The sequence below is a fragment of the Pleurodeles waltl genome, chromosome 3_1 (genome assembly GCF_031143425.1).
Source record: "Pleurodeles waltl isolate 20211129_DDA chromosome 3_1, aPleWal1.hap1.20221129, whole genome shotgun sequence".
NCBI lineage: Eukaryota > Metazoa > Chordata > Amphibia > Caudata > Salamandridae > Pleurodeles > Pleurodeles waltl.
The window spans coordinates 1,778,880,146-1,778,897,027 of NC_090440.1; the positions used below are offsets into that span (position 1 = coordinate 1,778,880,146).

At 44.4% G+C, this 16,882-nt stretch overlaps 1 protein-coding gene across 4 annotated transcripts in view; it reads left to right on the forward strand.

Moving 5' to 3' along the window:
- The first annotated feature begins 1,593 nt into the window (after positions 1–1,593).
- Positions 1,594–16,882, forward strand: part of LOC138285624 (peroxisomal bifunctional enzyme-like) — a 184,704-nt gene continuing 169,415 nt past the window's right edge. The window contains exon 1 of one of the 4 annotated variants that reach the window (XM_069225808.1): positions 1,594–1,622. The gene's annotated coding sequence lies outside the window, so the exon portion shown is untranslated. Of the gene's footprint in view, positions 1,653–1,705; positions 1,729–8,239; positions 8,485–16,882 lie in introns of those variants that run through there. The other 3 variants (XM_069225806.1, XM_069225809.1, XM_069225807.1) reach the window with 3 other exon arrangements.

Consider the following 16,882-nt stretch of genomic DNA (forward strand, 5'->3'; position numbering starts at 1 on the left):
TGTTTTCTGCATTCATGGTTGGCTCATCTTCTCTCACTGCAGTCATCAGTTTCCGCAGTATAATACAATTTTTGAAGGTTATACATGAGCACTGAAGACTATTGTTCTTGGGTACACACTATCTCATCCCATGAAGACAGACAAATGTTACAACAAAAGAACATAACTTTTCCACAGTGAGCAAGTCACACAGGATGCTTAGAGAAACATCTTTTGCAGCGTTAACATTTTAAAACATTGCTTCTGGAGAATTACTAAAACGTGAGGCCTTTTTAAATCAATTATGAAGGATAAAACTTTTCATAATATTTAAACTATTAATCCTTTTAGTACATATTAATATTACTTTTTCAGTGAATTTAATTATAAATAAACAAAATACATTTTCAGTAGAGTTATTTTCATATATATGCATATTGTTCATGGTGTCCACCATATGAGCTACAAGTTCTTATTTATTAATACACGATTTTCAAACAACCTTTTATTATATGTTATTTAACACTATGCTTTAATGACACAATTTTTAAATAATTTTTATTAATAATGTTTGCACTCCAACACAAACAACTTTAAATGTAATGCCATTATGCCACCAGTGAGCAACACCCCCTCAGTGCAAGTACATGTGAACAGAATGTGACACTCGTAGCTCTTCAAATGGCACCAAGTGGGATAATTTCTGATACTTATCTTTTCAGGGACTTTTGTGCATGGTTTTAATTGGAATTAAGTTTCACACATAGTGTTACACATAAAGTATGGAATGTCATCCATAAGCACACTTAAATCATGGGAATGTCACACATTAGCAATCCAAAACGTGTCAGCTATGTATTAGGACTGAAACAGTATCAAAAGCAGTACAACCACTTACCTAGCTACATAAAATACAAAACTGTTATCTGCATTTTGCATGATGTGGTTTGTAGTACATTAACACTCTGTGTTACTTTATCAATCAAACTGTAATTGGACCAAACACAGAACTCTCCCAGAACGTAATGCACCACCAGTTATTTTACCCTTTTTATATAATCCCCTCAAAACGACTGGGCCCCCAATGATTTCTGCAGCACCTGTTTTAAACCTGTACAATATTTTAAAATGCTGCCTCTTTGTGACTAATTAAGTAAGTTAGAACAGATTTTCGATCACTTTTGTCCTTGTTGCCAACGTCTTTACACATTTTTTTAAATAAATGTATAAATTGACTACCACAGTCAGAATCTGCTTTTCAAACTCCGCCCCTCGTGGCACCGCCTCTTTCCTCTGCCACACCTTCAACCAAAATTTACAGATACCTGTAGTAAGTTTTTCTAATTCTAGCATTGGTTGTTTTGTTTATATGAATAAATACAATTTTATTTGCTCACTGTTTCATAGTGTAGTCAGTTACAAGAGAGAAATTAAACGAAAGGTGAAAATGTTTTAAAATTGTATTTTTTTTTTTTTTTTTTTTAATCTCAAGAGTTCAGGGAGCCTCTCCTAATTATCAATCTTGACATTTGTTAATGTTACACGATCTTGGCACATAAATCCAAAAAGTACGTTCTTAGTGAGATACTGTATTTTGCCGATATCCCCTGCGAGCAGCAAAAGAAACAGTCACGTGACCAAAAGTAAGTCAAACGTCGCAGATGCAACGTAAGGTAAAAATTGGTTCTGAAGTGGGGAGCAAGTGGGAGATTGCTTGCGGGTGGATTTTACGGTCTCAACATTTTTTAAGTAAATGCACATCAATTAGGAAGTAAAATTAGTAATTGTAATATTGTAACTGGTAAGAGAAAAACAGCAGCGTGTTTTAGAAATGCGTGCAAAATATGTATAGTGGGGTCTTCTTTGCACCGTAGAAGTTCCCCCGGATCCCTGCCTCCACCTTGGAATTTTCAGCTTTGTTTCTTGCACTTTGTGGGATCATTACACATATTTGCAGAGTATTAACACCACGTTAGAAATTGCCATAGCCTTTCGACGTTATTTTCTCTTGCATGCTCGTGATACTAAATGGCTCAGCGCTTCTAAATTCCGGGGTGGCGTCTTTCAACTGTCTTGTGGCCTTGTCATACCTTTCCTGACAATCAGTGATAAAATATGTTTGGGGACGAGTCCGGCAGTATTCATGTGCGCAGCGAGGTGGGCATGTGGGGCTAACTGGTTTCCAGTGCAGGTCTTTGATTTAAAGCACTCATATTGTGAGATCTGCAGTATTGACCTTTCCAGTTTAATGAACTGTAAAAGAAAAACTTCGGAATGGTAATGTGGTGTGCTGGTGGTGGTGCAGAGCCATCTGGTCACGTGGAGCACAGTCAGCCCAGTCACGCATCAGGGGTTAGAATAGGGTGACCGACCACCTGGCATTGATGCAAATTCTGGACAGGACTGTAAAAAATTCAGGACAAAGGGTCAAAATTCAGGACAAAAATTCAAGAACAAACGTCAGTTTTACAGACACGCAAGAGAGGCCATGCCTCACTATGTTGTCAGTGCATTTATTTACTCTTTTTTAACATAGCACTATTTATTCACTGTGGTCTTTTTGTGATTGCCTCCTGGTATGCTACATTCAGGTTTCCATTACGTTCTTGTTCAGTACTAAATTAATGCCCTTCTGTACTGCGGCAAGGCCATCACCCCTACCCAAATCTACCCATTCTTTCATGAAGAGAAAGTAACAGCAAATTTTTGATTATGTTTCTGAACATTTTAAAACCCCTGGCAAACAGTTTGTGAAACATTAAGGTAATTAACCTTATGCTAGTTTAAACAAATTGAACAAAAACATCTGGCTTACCTTAACCGCCCATGGACTTTCAAGCTAAAAATAATTAAAGAGGCAGGGCAGATGGTCAGGGAGGGCTGACACCTAATGTCAGGATGTGAGGTATCCACAACTTGTCTGTAGTCTCACAGCACTAGAGTGTATGTCTGGGACTCTACATTTATCTCACATGAGTCTACTCTGCACTCTGACACTGTACCACTCTGCATTACCGTAGTCTCTGCCACTCTATTGTATGCCACCCTACTGCACTCTATGCTACTCTCCCCCATGCCAATCTCTGCCACTGTACTGTACACCAATCTACTATGTACTACTGTACTCTACGCCACTGCACTTTATGCCACTCCACTCTACATGACTGCACTCTACAGCACTATACTCTGCACTGCACCACTCTAAACTACGCCACTGCACTCTCTGCCACACAAGTCTACGCTGTACTCTATGCCACTGCATCACTCTACACTACTGCACTCTCTGCCACTCTATTGTATGCCACTCTACCCCATGCCACTTTGTCACTGCACTCTGCGCCAGTGCACTCTAAACAACTGACTGTACGCCACTGCCCTCTACTGTACACCACTGTACTCTACGCCACTGCTCTCTGTGCTATTCTGCTCCACTCTACATCACTGCACTGACCCTCTACTCTGCAACATTGCACTCTCCGCCACTGTAGTGTACACCAATCTACTATGTACTACTGCATTCTACGCCACTGCACTTTATGCCACTGCACTTCATGCCACTCTACTCTGCATCACGCCACTCTATGTGACTGCACTCTACAGCACTATACCTCTGCACTGCACCACTCTACACTACACCACTGCACTCTCTGCCACACAAGTCTACTCTGCACTCTATGCCACTGCACCACTCTACACTACTGCACTCTCTGCCACTCTATTGTATGCCACTCTGCTCCACTGCACTCTATACCACTCTACTCTGTCCCACGGCACTCCATGCCACTGCTCTCTACGCTAATGCACTCTAAACAACTGCACTGTACCCTGCACCACTAGGCTCTACGCCACTGCTCCTATGCCGCTCTACTCCACTCCACACAACTATGTCACTAACTTTTAGCCATGAACAGCAGCCACTTAGGTGTATAACATGGCTAAAACACATTGGCAAAGCCAATAACTATTGCGTAGACTAGACCTTTTGGCTTTGCCAATGTTTGTTAGTACTATGAGGTACCGAGGTACCTGAAAGAACTGTGAATGTGTAAGTCCTTATTTTAAACATGCATTCAACGCCTAGTCAGGGATAGTAAGCGCTATATAAATACAATTACATCATATATAGGCTGTACAAAATATGCAAACACATTTTGGTTAAATAAAAAAAGTTTGAATAATATACAGTTTATACCTAGTACTAAAATTTTTTTATAACACTCAATTAAAATCACACACTCCACAGGTCACCTTGGAACACCATTGCAGTACCTCTCTAAAAGAAAATATCTTTGCCATCAGAAAGCTTCAAGTGACTCCTTTTGGTTAAAGTGGATGCCGGTTTTCAAGCCCCTTTACATTTGCAGATTTACCAGTTGCCCACATTTGCATTTCTTTAAGGGAAGGAGACACCCTGGCAAGAAGGCCTGTTTCTGACTGTCTACTCCTCCCCCCCTCCCTCCCTCTGAGCACACGAGACTCCTTACCTTCCACTCCAGCTGGGGAAACTAATCTGCCCTTAATTTCGTCCTGCCATCCTTTGTCCTTTTGGTGAAAGGCAAAAATTACGGACAAATGCCTTCCGTTAAGCCTTCCATCACGGACAACGGACGGCAGGGTGAAATTACGGGCAGTCTGTGAAATTTACGGACGGGTGGTCACCCTATGTTAGAATAATTACTTTAGTGCTGGAGTCCGAATCGTTGCTCTAAAATGCATGAGCCGTGCAAAATGTAGTATTTCCCGAACTCCAGAGGCGCGCTAGGAACTCGAGCTCCACAACATTGGCAATGGTGCTGTTGCTGTGTTTGGAACCGCGGTGATCATTTTTGATTTATTAAATAAGAAATATGACTTAACAGCCCACTGAAGGATGTTTGCTCTAGCTAATCACTGCCCTGTAGCAGTCAAATTTATCTTAAAACTTGGTATGCGACTCTGAGTACATCACTGACGTGCCAGTCACTGACTGTTTTTGAGAAAAATACAAAAAGCAATATTCGAGCCTGGCAGAGAGTGCGTGCCCTCATCAGCCGCAAGTGGGTCAGTGGGTGGCTCCATGCGTGCTTACTATTGTTATGTTTTTATCCTATTGGCCAGCCTGTTGCTAAGCCTCTTGGGATTTGTAGTTCTTTACTGCCGCTTTCATATTAAAGCAAGATTAGAATGCATAATAGGAGCCTCTGGTCTTGACATAAAATTGCACGATTGCCAATAAGTTTGACTGTGAGTGAACTCCTTTTTCCTTTTGTGTCTCTCCTTTGCGCTCATGACGCTTTGAATCGGCTGGCTTATGTCAACTGTTTTACTTTTCAATTTATATATTAAGAAAAGTCCTCTTCGGAATTTACAATGCTAATAGCTCCAAATTGGGCAGGTGCGAGATCCATTGTATTTCAGATGCTTGTTTTACTTGCTGTACTGCACTGCCTCAGCGGCTTTTAGTACTTCATGACCCTAGCGGGCCGCAGATTGTCATCAGAGAGGTGACAGTCAGGCGTCCCGTCTTTCGTTGACGGTCACGTTCACCTTCAAGAGTGTGCTAGTGTGACAGTTGCTGTAACTAGCAAAATATAATTGCTGGTGTTCTAAGGTAAATGAATGCACTAACTCTTATTATGTGAGTACATTGTTGGCCAGATATTACGAATTCCGGGCTTTTGGTCATATTCGCTTGTGCTCAAGGCTCACAAAGTCAGGGAACATTTGGCCAGCACTAGAACTGGCAGTTATCAGGCAGCCTTTTTGCACTTGCACGCAATGACCCCTGTCATTGCTACAGTGCCACTGAATGTGAGGCATAACACTCTGCATCCGTGGTTCCCAAACGTTTGACTTCTGTGGACCCCACTTAATCACTACTGAATGCCGGGGACAGCCACTGAATTATTATTGGATTCCAGGGAGCTCCCACTGCGTCATTACTGGAAGCCAGGGGCCCCGGCCTAATCACTGTTTCTAATTTGAAACACAAAAAATTCAGAAACAAGCATTCATCAAACACATACACAAATGATAACACATTTGATTTAATTTTCAAACAAATATAAATAAAAAATTATCATTTTATTAGGAAGGTTTGCGCTTTTCTAGATTCAATTGAAGCCACATATCGTCCATACTGTATTCTGTTTGATGCATCTGCACTGCTCCTACGAATCGATCTGAGGATACATGTTTAATTTTTAGCCTCCAGGTTCAAATTCCGTAACATTTAAAGTACATTTGAATATTTTCAATTGTACATTTAGCCACTTAATTTATATACACTTCATTAATCTGTTAATATTATTTAATTTTCTGAGCAGTCACGGACTCCATGAGGAGGTTTCCTGGCCCTCCTAGGGTCCCTGGACCACTGGTTGGGCATTACTGCCCTGCAATGTTTGAGTTGTTCTCACAGTCTGAGGAGTTTTATTTTTATTTCATTTTTTCCCTTAATGACAGTGGTGAGTACAAAGCTGAGAACGATTTAACCACGCAACGATTCAATTTTTTTTTTTTTTTTAAGTACCAGTGGTATATGCTGCCCGAGTCTACAGGATGCATTACATTTTTTCCAGTACCCAATATGGTACGCCAGAGGGGCTGTGGTAATGTTGTTGGCATGTGGTGGGCAGGCGCGCTTAGGGTCTCAGTGAGCACAGTATCAACTCTGAGCAGATAGTCCAACCAATCGGACACCTTATGTGCAGTAAGATTGAGGTTTTATATCACATGAACCTGGCCAGAGGGTTTTCCATGACCACCTTAGCTTTTCTTGGCACATGACGATTAAATGATTTCCTCAGAACCAGAGGATGTTTCGTCCCAAATCCACAATTTCAGTCAAAAGCTGTAGCTGGAAGGCCACATCTGTTCCTCGCTGATGCAGAAGACAAAACCTGCTACACATGAATATGTTTACTATGAATAAAATAGATACTCAACTGTAAAGGGTCACCGTGGCTGTAAGGACATCAGAAAAGCCTTTTATTGGTAATTTACAAGGCTTATAGTTAATTTCTGCCAATAGGACATCTTGTAGAATAGCAAATTGCTTCTTATTGTTGTTTGCTATTACTGCTGAATGAGAAAGCAATGTTGCTAAATTTTATTATAGTGCCATAAATGTATGCAGGGCAAAGCCCTTACATATTGAAATCTGTTAGTCACCTTATATTCACAATTCTACTATGTGCATTGCAGCTGTTTTGAGGTATGCAAAAAAGGGCCTAATACTTTAAACATGCCCGATTACATGATCACAATTCCTTCTTTTTGCAGTAAAGTGTCACTCATAGTGTCACACGTGCTAGTGAAATGTCACTCTGTAGTGATATTTGTGTTTTGACCACTGACCTTGTGACGTACCACTTTGCACTTGGCTTAGCTGTCCACCATCACATAAGTGGTCACCAGTTACAGACTCCATTTTGTATTCAGCTCACCAGTTACAGACTCCATTTTGTATTCAGCTCACCAGTTACAGACTCCATTTTGTATTCAGCTTAGCCTCAGCTTCACTGCCTCATTAAAGGTGCTAGTAGTTTTCTGTACAAAACATGTTATGCAATGTGTTTTCTATTCTGCATGTTCTTTTCTCCCAGAAAGGCTAGAACATAATGTGGAGGAGTTGGTTAGCAAGATAAGGATGTACTAGGCTGATGTTTATGGTACAGCAGGGAACGGTTTAGTTTTGGGAAAGACACCTTGGGATTTTGGCCAAGTTCGGACGTGTTTCTTTCAAAGCTTACCTAAAATAGCCAGCATTTTTTAATACTTCTTGTGCAGCGGGAGGGTTTTTTCCAGAAAGCTCCTTCCTCGTTTGTTTAAAATATATGAGACCCAGGTCAACAGTGGGAGATTCAGAGACCTCAATCAGGATTTAGACGTCGAATGCCTGATATATTTCCCTTCGAGGGTGGAGATCTCTCTTTCTCGTTGCGGTCGAACCAGGGTCAACGACTTTCTGGCAGGAGAAAGATGAAGCACCAGATCGGTCCTACAGTGATGCATTTTTATTAACTATTTGCTTTGCATCGTGTATAAATATATATACATATATCAATATAAGTGTATCCTTACATGTATATATTTGCTGTTTATAGATTGAAGATTCTTTGTACATGGTCTTAAAATCTGGCACTGTTGTGTCCGGACTTTATCGAGATATAATTATCACCTATTCTGGCATCTTGGGAATAACAAGCAGAGTTTTGTGCTTATTGCACCAAAATCTTCATGTCCTAGTAAATACTTCTGCCTGTTAAATTCCAGCAGGTTCTGGAGGTGGGGCATGGTTGGCCAAGGCAAGGTGGCTGACTTGATCTAGAGCCGCTCTGCTCTACTGACCCATGATCCTGAGCCAGCCACCCGTCATACGATGTTGCTGAACCCCATCGGTTGGCTGCCGAAGAAGCTGAGGGACCCGATGGCCCGCCTCCATCGCACGGGGTGGCATTGGGGCACCTGGGCCGACTAGGAGCTCCCTTCCTTCCACCGGCCAGTCGGGTGTGAGGCCCAAAGGTGAGTGGGTCCTGCAGCATTGGTGGTGCTTGAGGGGACAAATAGCACTTTGGCTTGAGGATAGGCAAGGCTTGCTAGGGTTGGCATGCAAGGGGGCACGACCACACAGTTTACTGCTTGGGCCCTATCTGGAGCCGGGAGACTTAGGCGATCACACTAGGGTGTCTCCTCATCACCCCCCCACACTGACCACCCCACACAGGTCCGGGACTAGATCATCGAGATGCTTATAGCTCAAGGAGGTGGCAACCAGGAAGGCTGAGATATACAGGGAAGGATTGCCCTAACTCAGCAAAGGATCCTCTGACCCAAAGCCTTAGTGGATAGACCACCATTGAATGGCAGCCCTGAATCAAAACCTTGAGTTCTGAAAGAGAAGGACCCAAAGCACTTATTTCAGAGGACGACAGTCTTGGGGCTCTTTCTCTTCACGTTCCCCACTACCCCTCCCTAACACCGTGGACTGGTCATGCCCCCCCGTCCTATTGATAATGCCCTTGCTGACTGGGACATGAGGCGTGACCGCAACAACATAGTGGAGGCAAGAGGAGCTACTGCTCCCACCAACCTTGAGGACCCATAACACTATTGCGCCCACAGGAATATATCACTAACATACAGCGTTTCGGTGCCCATTGCAGATCTGATGCACTATAAGAGACAACGCCTGCTTGTACACACAGCCCATTTATGAGTTTCCAGACCCAAGTATCACCATCCTAAGAACAAGACTGGGCCTTCTGCTTACATTGGACTGTAAAGTACATAACACCAACCCGGGTGCTCTCTAGTAGTCAGGACTACTCGTGCCACCCAGGTGAATAACAAGCTGCACTAAGCTCAGGGGCATGGCGGGTCCATATAAAAATCCATGCAGTGACCAACCCCTGACAAACTACCACTTACTGCAGACTGCACTGGGGGATGGTGCTGCCACTCGTGATGGGGAGGTGAAGGGGCAGCCAACCACCTGAATGCTCGAGTACCAGACAACAAGATCCTGAGCCATTGGGGAATCCCAGACTGCCCTGAATCTGGCTCCTACTGGTACCAAATTTGATCAAATGCTTGCTGCAATTGCAGAAACCAGGCAAGACCTTGATGCAGAGTTGATTCCATTGTGGTGAAGCACAGCCTGCTCTGAGATGGTCAGGAGAAGATGGCTGCACGAGATACACAGGCAGAGACCACAATTGGAGAGCTCCAACCAAAAATGACAGTACTTGAAGATAAAATCAAAGACTTTGTGTCGACAGAGCTGTAGTTTAGAGCGGAGGATTCAAAGAGGAGGTATTGGCGCAATAATATCCACTTGGACGGATTCCAAGAGGGCGCAGAGGGAACGTATTCTGTGGCATTTTTCAAAAAAATGCCTGGTGCACAAGGTAGCACCCACCGGACTGTCGATTAACTATTTGATTGAGCGGGCACATCGTGTACCGACAAAGCGACCACTGCCTGGGAGAAATACCATACACAATTGTGGCCCGATTGTTAAATTATAGAGACAATGAAAACATCCTGCAAGTGAAAAAGAATTCGGGAGCCCCATTACAAATGAAAATGCCAAGATATTCATCTTCTTGGACTACACGCTGGCGGCTCAAAAGCCCAGGGCCTCCTCCCTAGGCATAAAGAAATGGCCAACGGTGGGCCTCACATATTCCCAAACAAACCAAAGGTCATAGCAAACTATACCACTCACTTCACAGAGCCTGCAGATGTTTGAGACTGGGTGGAACAGTGCCAATATGGGTCCTCAGTGCCTCCCTCACCGCAATAGCAGATATGATCACAGAAAACACAACAAGACCAACACCAACATGGATGTGGAGGTAGAAATGGGGCGATAACTGGAGCCCCTACCCTAGCCCAAGCACAAGAAAGCCAACTACAGGCTCTGTCCACTGCTAACCATATTTGGCTGGAGTGGAAACCCTCCCCAGAGAAGACCTAGAATGAAACAACTTCCAAGACGGGTTCCAACGTGACTGACGGCAGCAATGCTTTCGAGGACATACCACCGATCATTCCACAAACAGCAGACATCATAATTTGAACCACTGCTCACAATGACACCAACAGGAAGACAGCATGTCATAGTTGCAATCCAATGGTGGGGCACTGACTGTTTGGATCTCTTTCCATTCAACCTTCCTGTGGACCAAGGTTAATCTGGTGGTAATGGTGGGAAACGGGGCGGTGCTGGTGGACTTGGCTGGTCCCAGCTATCCTCATATACACAAAGTGAAAGAGGGTCAGTTACTCTGCATTTGCCTGATCTTCTTTCTTTCCTTCTGTTTTCATTTCTTGGTACGAGGTGGGACATAATGCCAGCCAGCCCTGAGCAAACTGATGATAGAAGGCTGGCCAACCCCCTCACCCCGCTCCTTTACTCCATATGGGGAATACTGTACTTTAATGTACAAACTGCAGAACCCTCCAACAGGGACTGCTTGTTCTTGCTTTGGGCAGGCAGATTTTATGCTGCCACCCTGCGTTTTTGAACTGGGTAATCTGCCTTTCTTGTTTGAACAAGCCATAGTTGTCACCTGCGGCACATATTACCCTAGCGCATTACACCTTACCTCATGGTCAGGTACTTGACCCCTGGGCCTCTCATATTCACCAGTAGTATACAACCATGATATCTAGACTACGTTTTTTTTGCCACCTGGAATGTCAGAGGCAGGGATACAGCTCGTAAACGGCATGCAGTTCAACAATACCTCAAACAATGGAACACTCAGATAGAATTGATCAAAGTAACACACATGTCCAAGGGTGAAGACGAGCTCCTGCACAGCGGTGGCAAGGTCAGTCCTACGGAATTTCATATTCAGGGTATGGCTTTGTGGCCCTTATATGAGTAAGGCCAATGGTACCCTTCAAGAGCATAGCGATAGAAATAGACCCTGACGGGAGATGCGTATTTGTGCAGGGGCAACTAGACGGGCATCTGGGCAACTAGTCAGGCGTCCCATATTGTTAGGATGTGTATATGCCCCAAAAATAGACAGGGATGTGGAATTCCTATCGCCCGACGCCCAGGACATCTTGTTTGGGGTCAAGGGCAACAAGTTTTTATGTTTACTTTGTCCTTGGGACAAGTAGGCCCAACCCTCTGCAGCACACAAACCCTTTGGCTGCCTGTTTACAGAGAGTGGAACTCTCTACAGTTGAGGTAATGTGTTTCCAAAAGATAATGCTGTTCGAACTTGTAGTTATGGTTCATTATTTGAAAACCTTCATTATTAGGGTGAGTGCTGTAAATAAATGTTTTAAGGTCACACTTCACTACTGACGTTGGTTCCAGTACAAATAAAAAAAAAGTGTATACACATGTTTGAAAAGTTTAGGCTATGAGGCTAAGTATAATGCTCCCAGAATGCTCTCTGATTAGATGCAAATGAGGTGTCATTTAGTAAAATGTTTTGATGCATGCTAGTATTTCCCAAAAATATTTCTAATAGAAAATCAGTGTAACCATTTTCAACACGATTATGGGAAGCATGAAAATAAACAAACACTGACAAAGCCAACTGATCTGACATATTTTTATAAGTCTTTTAGTTTCATCAATGCGTGTCTTGTTTTGACATGGCTTTTGTAACACTTTATTGTTGTGGGAGCTACCAGGCCCTCAACATTGTAACATACACTGGCAAAAAAAAACCAAAACGTTTTTGAACTCTAAAAGCACACGTTGCCACCAGTGGCATAACAAAGGCCCCGCAGCCACCCTCCAGGGGGCCCTTTCAGCACAGCACCTGCCCTGAGTGAGTCTGGAGAGGGGGCTCCTCCATGTTCTTTGCAAAGGGGCACCCTCCAGTTTCGTTACGTCACTGATTGCCACTGTAGTTCCTGACACTGAACAAAACTACTTTGTGTGCCAATATGCTCCTTGTGGAAGAGAAGAATGCGATCACTCACAGTAAAGCCAGCCGAAAGTTTAATAAAAACAAAATGTCTTTAACACCAGACCTAATTAGGGACCAAGACCCACATGTAGGTAGCTTTTTGCATGTCGCAAACAGCGACTTTTGCTGTTTGCGACGTGCAAAAAGCACATTGCGATGCACAAACCCAGTTTTGCGATTCGGTAACCTGGTTACCGAATCGCAAAATGGGTTTGCGACTTGCAATTAGGAAGGGGTGTTCCCTTCCTAATTGCGACTCGCAGTGCAATGTAGGATTGTTTTGCGAACGCGGGCGCAAACCAATCGCAGTTTGCACCCATTTCAAATGGGTGCTAACACTTTCACAAAAGGGAAGGGGTCCCGCTGGGACCCCTTCCCCATTGTGAATGTCACTGTAAACATTTTTTCAGAGCAGGCAGTGGTCCGCAGGACCACTGCCTGCTCTGAAAAAATGAAACGAAAACGTTTCATTTTTCGTTTTTGTAATGCATCTCGTTTTCCTTTAAGGAAAACGGGCTGCATTACAAAAAAAAAAAAAAAACTGCTTTATTGAAAAGCAGTCACAGACATGGTGGTCTGCTGTCTCCAGCAGGCCACCATCCCTGTGAGGCTGCCATTCGCAAGGGGGTCGCAAATTGCGACCCACCTCATGATTATTCATGCGAAGCCCTTGCGAATCACAGATTGTGTCAGGGACACCATCCTACATTCGGATTTGCGACTCGCAATTTGCGGGTCGCAAATCTGAACCTACCTACATGTGGCCCCAAATTCTTAAAGAAAGTCACAAAAGTGCACCCATGGTATATGTCGTACCCCTATAAAATATTTGTGAACTGTATTTTAGCATGGGTAAATACGCATGTGTAGATTTGCTCATGTGAAAATCTATTGAGCATTTGCAAGTTCATTTTCCCTCCAGCCACTTTCTTCCCAACCCTGGAAGAATTTCTAATTCTGCCATTGTCAGGAGTAAATGTCCAACCTTTCTTATTATGGGAAAATATTAGAGAGAAGCTGGTGAAGATCTTTAAAACATGCAGGTTAGTAGGTTTGCAGACTCAAAGGCATTCCAGCCCTGGAACTATTGCTTACTGCTTCCTCCAGCCCCAGTATGCAGATCTGCAGAAAGGTGGAAAAATAAGGAAATTAAGGAAATTGCTACAGTAGGGATTGAAACTGCAAGTATTCAAGCCCTACTATGGTAGTAGCCCTGGCATAATCAGAGAGGCTATTATCAGAGCTCTTACATAATGAGATTGCTGCCATAATTTGGCGCCACACTACATGGCACCAAAGGGACAAGTAGATCTTTTTACAGGACAAGTAGATTTGAGAAGCAACCTGTCCCGTGGACAAGTAGATATTTTAATAAATTCCACCCCCCTGAATAGAGCAACAGCCTTTCTGGGCTAACCTCTCTCAGATAGGTACACATACCAGGGATATTAGGTGGAGGCTTTAATTGTGTATTGAATCCCCTTCTGGACCATTCACACCCATCCCTGTCCTCCCTGGTAGAGCGGTGACCCACCTGACTCAATGGTTAACTCACTGGTCATTACTGGACAGTTGTTGCATACCTTACCTGCACCCTAAAGAATATTCCTACTACTCGCCGCTGCACGATCTCCACATGCGCCTGGGTGAATTGGCTGCCACCACACCATACACCTGCAGGTCACAGAAGCTGAATATCTAGGGAAAACCCTGTCAAAGCACAATCCTTTGCTACTCCACATGACATGGGGCGTGCAGATTCCTCCAGTGCCAACATGCCAGTTATAACCGTCTACACTGGAGCAGTCAGTGTTTTGAGATTTGAGACACACTGCGCTCACACACTACTTCACAGACAACTAGGGAATGGCTGACTCTACATTGACAGAATGGGAAGCCATGAAGGTGGTTATGCATGGTTACTGTATCCACGCACAAGTGCAAGAGCTTCAATGCATTGAAAACTGCTTTGGCTGGAGGCCTTACTGGGGGCCCTTGCGGCTGCCGCGAGAGACGATCCTACTTGAAAACCTGCCCTAAACGCGGCACGTGAGAGGCAATCCACCCTCATGGAGTCACTGCGGTGTCTTGACTATAGAGCATACCAAGTCAGAACACGAGGAAGGCAATAAGCATGGCTGATTGTTGGTGTAGTTGTTGAGGAGTGCTGTTACGACTAGCTCCATTGCATCTATAAGTATATCCCCAAAACAATTAGCTGATCATCAAGTAGACATTCATGCAGCATTCACCGCTCACTATTGATCACTCTATGACCCTCCTCCACAGGATCGACAAACATCGATCCATAGCTTCCTCAGTGTGGTCATGTTACCTACTGTGACACTGCAAGCCATGGAGGAGCTCAACTCTTCTTTCACGGAACAGGAGATCAGAGAAGTCATAAGAAGAGCCGCAACATATAAGACTCCAGGGCTGATGGCCTACCAAGAGAATTTTACAAAGCATATGAGGCCCTTCTAATCCCTAGACTACTAGAGGTGTACAGTGCTGCCTTCACGGCTGGAAAGCTACTTCCCTCACTTAGAAAAGCACTACTGATCTCCATGGCCCAAACTAGGTAAAGATTCCCTGGAGTTCACATCTTACCGTCCCCTCTCCATGTTAGGGATGGACTGTAAGATATTGAGCAAGATTATTGCGGTGCGGCTACTGGAACATCTCCCACATCTGGTCCATCTGGACCAGAACGTATTCATCCCGGACCACTGTACAACCCTCAATATCTGTAGACTTTATGGAGTGTTAGCACATGCACCCAATAGATGGCTTTTTGTGCCATGTGTGGTCATAGATTAACAGAAAGCCTTTGACACTGTTGATTAGGACTACATGTTTGCAACCTTGACAGCCATGGGTATAGATGGGGGAGACTCCAGAGACTCATAAAATAGGTGGCTGTATGGGAGCCCTCTTTTCATGTCAGCAGAGGAACACGTCAATGCTGCCCTCTAGCCGAAATACTGTTCGCCCTGCCAATAGAGCCATTAGCATTGAGGCTTCGACAGGAGGGACAGCACTGGGGGATACCTATTTAAGGAGATGTGCACTTTACCTCCTTATTTGCAGATGAGGTACTAATTTATGTATGTGATATACGGGGCGGGAGTGACGTTTTCGCAACCATTTTGGCAGCATTCCATGCTGCCTCAGGAATAGGAGTGAACTGGTCAAAGACCTGCCTGTTCCCACTCCATCCAGATTGTCCGCAGCAGAACTTTGTGGTCGACGTCCGCCCCCTCCACTGGGAGCCGCACACATTCAAGTACACATCAACATTAACTATGCTGCCCCAGATCTCGAGGAAGATAATCTCACTAAGGCTGTTGCTGCACTCCGCCCCAGATTGCGTTCTGGTGCACACCCCACTGTCAGTACCGTGCAGGGTGGTTACTTCAAAGATGGTAACACTCCCTGTACTATTGTACTACTTTGATAATCTACAAGTGGCAATCCCCAGAAGCACATTTCACCTACTGCATGCACTGCTAGGGGGCTTTCTGTGAAACAAAGGCAAGCGGCGTATAGCATCGTCTCAACAACAACTCCCAGTAGATGGGGGGACCTGGGTGCTCCGAATTTTGAGCATTAATATTTGTGGAACTACTACAGTACCCGGCCCACTGGTTAGTGGGCCATGTCCTAGAGGAATTGGGCATGGACCCTGCAGCGCAAGCACAAAGAGCAGTGCTTCAGGCCTTCCTACCAAAAGCAGAGCTCCAGCGCTAGGCTAACAACCTGCTGTGAGAAACTTGCAACAGGTACCGTAAGAGCCTGTGCCACATGACAGACATACCCCTATGCACACCTGAAATTCTCCTAAAATACATATCATCCGTTAGGGATCTGATTGGAGATGCTGGGGTGACAATGGGAGAGTGCCAGAGTGGCCACATTGGGGGACCGGTTTCAGGGTGGTGTCTTTATCACTTTTGAACAATTTGTGTGTAATGATATGGAGCTCCCAGCAGGACACTTCTAGGCCCATAGGTGCCTGGCTCCTGAACATGAGAGGCTATGGCAGGTCAATGAGCAAAGTATACGCAATGCTCTGCTCTCGCGCCACGGTACCTGGCAGGATGACATAGACCTTGAGCTTACACAGAAATAATGGGATAACATGCTTCTTCATCCGAGAAAGGTCTCCCGGAATGCCAGGTACCAACACATTCAGCATAATCTCCTCCACAGAGCCCACCTTACCTGGCTAGGCTTCACAAGATATTCCTTGATTCATCTCCAAATTGCTCACAATGTATGGAGCCCAAGGCAGATTTAGCACACATGTTTTGGAGCTGTACCGTAGCTCATGACCTGTGGCTAGTGGTTACAAGTAAATTAGCTGACCTCACGGGACGCAGTGACCTTCACATTATAACTAGCTGCCTGCTTGGATTATAGAAGAAAAGGAAAGCAGAGGTTGCCATCACATGCTTCATTGACCTGGTGAAGCTCAT